Source organism: Kogia breviceps, chromosome X, assembly GCF_026419965.1.
Source record: "Kogia breviceps isolate mKogBre1 chromosome X, mKogBre1 haplotype 1, whole genome shotgun sequence".
Taxonomy (NCBI): domain Eukaryota; kingdom Metazoa; phylum Chordata; class Mammalia; order Artiodactyla; family Physeteridae; genus Kogia; species Kogia breviceps.
In genome coordinates this window covers 32,099,544-32,104,796 of record NC_081330.1, presented here as the reverse complement: position 1 = coordinate 32,104,796, position 5,253 = coordinate 32,099,544, and the positions used below count along the sequence as shown (strand labels likewise).

At 38.5% G+C, this 5,253-nt stretch overlaps 1 non-coding gene across 1 annotated transcript; it reads left to right on the top strand.

The window, feature by feature from the left end:
* Positions 1–1,758: 1,758 nt before the first annotated feature.
* LOC131749089 (U6atac minor spliceosomal RNA) lies at positions 1,759–1,884 on the top strand. Its single transcript, XR_009333199.1, has one exon. It is a non-coding gene; the product is annotated as a U6atac minor spliceosomal RNA (small nuclear RNA).
* Positions 1,885–5,253: the final 3,369 nt, after the last annotated feature.

Below are 5,253 nucleotides of genomic sequence, written 5' to 3'. Positions count from 1 at the left end.
GCGTAGCCCCCGCTCACCACAATTAGAGAAAGCCCGCGCACAGCAACAGACCCAATGCAGCCAAAAATAAATAAATAAAATAAATTTTTAAAAAAAGATGTATATATCATTCAATACAAAAATTAAAGGCATATACATCGAATTGGATAAACTTGAATTATGACTAATTAGAAAGCATTAAAAAGTAATCCACAGAAATTAGTGGTGGAGAGTTTGTGCAAATCCATTGAACCCCATTTTGTCTCTGCCTTGAATGTTTTTGGAAACTGAATTATGAGTTTTGTGTTGATTCATCGGCAGACCACAAATGCTTCCCTGGGAAAGCCTGTGTACCACTCATGCTGAGTTTTGAAATGTTAACAAGTCTGTCCATTTCATTTTGAGTAAACAGAAAGCTAAGAAAGTCAACTAAAATTATCACCCACAGAAACTGCAGTCAGCAACGCTGATGAACTGTAAGAGGGCCAAAACTATTAAAATGGAATGTATTTAACAGGATTGGCTAAGGAAGAAAAAGGTAATGCCAATTACAAAAAATAAGTATACGAATTGGCAGAGAGTACTACCATGTAGCATTAGGCAAATGGTATAGAGAATTCAACATTTCCCATGGTGTTCTCAATTGCAGCCTTTTAAATTTGGACATTATTTTGCTTGGACTGATAGTTACAAGCTATCACTAGTAGTGAACATTGAAGTAGCTTTCTCCTGTACCTCCTTACTGGGGGCATATGTTCCCATAGTCACCAGTGTTGTGCATACTGTTGATAATAATCTCATTAACAGAACACTCTAACTGGGCAAGGAGAAAAGCCTAACCGATATGTAGGCGGGATTGCCATATAGACCAGTAGTTCTCAGAAGATTCTTACTTAGTGTAATTGATTAGATGCAACGTTACAATTGGACATATCAGTTGGATAATGAGGAACTGTTCATTTGTTCCAAGTAAACTACAATTTAATATCAAAGAGAGCTTTCCTGTAAAATAGTGCTTTGAAATCAGATTGTTGATTTTAGGAAATTATTAGTAAGGCATTTATCTAATTCTTCCACTTAATAAGCTAAATAAAATAGCCCTCAACATGTAGTAGATCACATGATTAGATTGATTTTTACGTAACTCTGTCCAAGATTGTGTGGTGGAAAAACAAATTCTGTCTCTATTCATCCCTAGCCTGGCACACAAAATGGAAACATGCTACAAGGAAAATTAATTTAAAGAAGAAAAAAATGTGTATATGTTGTGTGGTCTAAAGTATACTTTGTAGAATAAGGAATCTGAGTTACCCAGGACATCATTTTGGAATATGCAACAGAAAGGTATGGATACTGCCAGAGTCATCATTTATTATTTTTAAACAATTACTTGCATCAAATGTATAATTTCTTAAGATTTTTTAAAATTGCAAAGCCTTACACCTCGTTGTTTCCAGTTTATAGGAGGTTACTAACAGAGTGGTTATCGTACATACAAAAAGCCAGAAAGAAAAACCAAAGGTCTGGTGACAAGAGGTCTCAAGACCTGAACAGATTTTATTTTTCTTTGTTTCATATATGTGGAAAAGTTGGCTACATAAAATAGCCAGAGTTCACAAATGTGCTGTTAAAGAAAAGAATGGCACCAGTCTCGGTGTCTATTTTCTCTATCTCTATCTGTCTTTCTCTCTCTCACACCCCTCACCCCAACACGTGCACACAAACACACACACATTCATCACCATGATCATACTCATAGACTAATAATTTATAAGAACAGTGTTGTATGAAAGGAGAGAAGGGTAGCATTCCCCTTGACAAGGATGGAAGAGGCCTTCGGGCCTAACAACACGCATACGGTTAAGGCATTGCCAATTACTTCGTGGCATCTAACCACTGTTTTTAAAATCTTCAAACAAACAAAAGCCCAGGACCAGATGTCGTCACAGGCGAATTCTATAAAACATTTAGAGAAGAGCTAACACCTATCCTTCTCAAACTCTTCCAACAGATAGCAGAGGGAGGAACACTCCCAAACTCATTCTATGAGGCCACCATCAACCTGATACCAAAACCAGAAAAAGACGTCACAAAGAAAGAAAACTACAGGCTAATATCACTGATGAACATAGATGCAAAAATCCTCAACAAAATACTAGCAAATAGAATCCAACAGCACATTAAAAGGATCATACACCATGATCATGTGGGGTTTATTCCAGGAATGCAAGGATTCTTCAATATACGCAAATCAATCAACGTGATACACCATATCAACAAACTGAAGGAGAAAAACCATATGATCATCTCAATAGATGCAAAGAAAGCTTTTGACAAAATTCAACACCCATTTATGATAAAAACCCTGCAGAAAGTAGGCATAGAGGGAACTTTCCTCAACATAATAAAGGCCATATATGACAAACCCACAGCCAGCATTGTTCTCAATGGTGAAAAACTGAAACCATTTCCACTAAGATCAGGAACAAGACAAGGTTGCCCACTCTCACCACTCTTAATCAACCTAGTTTTGGAAGTTCTAGCCACAGAATTCAGAGAAAAAAAAGAAATAAAAGGAATCCAAATAGGAAAAGAAGAAGTAAAGCTGTCACTGTTTGCAGATGACATGATACTATACATAGAGAATACTAAGGATGTTACCAGAAAATTACTAGAACTAAACAATAAATTTGGTAAAGTAGCAGGATACAAAATTAATGCACAGAAATCTCTGGCATTCTTATACACTAATGATGAAAAATCTGAGAATGAAATTAAGAAAACACTCGCATTTACCATTGCAACAAAAAGAATAAATTATCTAGGAATAAACCTACCTAAGGAGACAAAGACTTATATGCAGAAAACTATAAGACACTGATGAAAGAAATTAAAGATGATACAAATAGGTGGAGAAATATACCATGTTCTTGGATTGGAAGAATCAACATTGTGAAAATGACTCTATTACCCAAAGCAATCTACAGATTCAATGCAATCCCTGTGAAATTACCACTGGCATTTTTTTTTTTTTTTTTTTTTTTTTTTTTTTTTTTTTTTTTTTTTGGTGCTAGGCGGGCCTCTCACTGTTGTGGCCTCTCCCATTGCGGAGCACAGGCTCCGGACGCGCAGGCTCAGCGGCCATGGCTCACGGGCCCAGCCGCTCCACGGCATGTGGGATCTTCCCAGACCGGGGCACGAACCCGTGTCCCCTGCATCGGCAGGCGGATTCTCAACCACTGCGCCACCAGGGAAGCCCAACCACTGGCATTTTTTACAGAACTAGAACAAAGAATTTCACAATTTGTATGGAAACACAAAAGACCACGAATAGCCAAAGCAAACTTGATAACGAAAAAACGGAGCTGGAGGAATCAGGCTCCCTGACTTCAGACTATACTACAAGGCCACAGTCAACAAGACAGTATGGTACTGGCACAAAAACAGAAATATAGATCAATGGAACAGGATAGAAAGCCCAGAGATAAACCCACACACATATGGCCACCTTATCTTTGATAAAGGAGGGAAGGATACACAGTGGAGAAAAGACAGCCTCTTCAATAAGTGGTGCTGGGAAAACTGGACAGCTACCTGTAGAAGTATGAAATTAGAACACTCCCTAACACGATACAGAAAAATAAACTCAAAATGGGTTAAAGACCTAAATGTAAGGCCAGACACTATCAAACTCTTAGAGGAAAACATAGGCAGAACACTCTATGACATAAATCACAGCAAGATCCTTTTTGACCCATCTCCTAGAGAAATGGAAATAAAAACAAAAATAAACAAACGGGATCTAATGAAACTTAAAAGCTTTTGCACAGCAAAGGATACCATAAACAAGACCAAAAGACAACCCTCAGAATGGGAGAAAATATTTGCAAATGAAGCAACTGACAAAGGATTAATATCCAAAATTTATAAGCAACTCATGCAGCTCAATAACAAAAAAACAAACAAACAAATCCAAAAATGGGCAGAAGACCTAAATAGACATTTCTCCAAAGAAGATATCCAGATAGCCAACAAACACATGAAAGAATGCTCAACATCATTAATCATTAGAGAAATGCAAATCAAAACTACAATGAGATATCATCTCACACCAGCCAGATTGGCCATCATCAAAAACTCTAGAAACAATAAATGCTGGAGAGGGTGTGGAGAAAAGGGAACACTCTTGCACTGTTTGTGGGAATGTAAAATGATACAGCCACTATGGAGAACAGTATGGAGGTTCCTTAAAAAACTACAAATAGAACTACCATATAACCCAGCAATCCCACTACTGGGCATATACCCTGAGAAAACCATAATTCAAAAAGAGTCATGGGGCTTCCCTGGTGGCGCAGTGGTTGAGAGTCCGCCTGCCGATGCAGGGGACACGGGTTCGTGCCCCGGCCCGGGAAGATCCCACATGCCGCGGAGCTGCTGGGCCCGTGAGCCATGGCCGCTAAGCCTGCGCGTCCGGAGCCTGTGCTTCACAATGGGAGAGGCCACAACAGTGAGAGGCCCGCATATCACAAAAAAAAAAAAAAGAGTCATGTACCAAAATGTTTATTGCAGCTCTATTTACGATAGCCAGGACATGGAAGCAACCTAAGTGTCCATCAACAGATGAATGGATAAGGAAGATGTGGCACATATATACAATGGAATATTACTCAGCCATAAAAAGAAATGAAACTGAGTTATTTGTAATGAGGTGGATAGACCTGGAATCTGTCATACAGAGTGAAGTAAGTCAGAAGGACAAAAACAAATACCGTATGCTAACACATATATATGGAATCTAAAAAAAAAAAAAATGTCATGAAGAGATTAGTGGTAGGATGGGAATAAAACACAGACCTACTAGAGCATGGACTTGAGGATATGGGGAGGGGGAAGGGTAAGCTGTGACGATGTGAGAGAGTGGCAGGGACATATACACACTACCAAATGTAAATTAGATAGCTAGTGGGAAGCTGCAGCATAGCACAGGGAGTTCACCTCTGTGCTTTGTGACCACCTAGAGGGGTGGGATAGGGAGGGTGGGAGGGAGGGTGACACAAGAGGGAAGAGTTATGGGAACATATGTATATGTATAACTGATTCACTTTGTTGTAAAAGAGAAACTAACACACTATTGTAAAACAGTTATACTCAAATAAAGGTGTTAAAAAATAATTTATAAGAACAAATTTTACAATTCTGATATTTATGGGAGATTAATATGGCATTGTGCTATTTTCTTTGGTACTGCAAAACTAAGCCAGAATTGTTGGT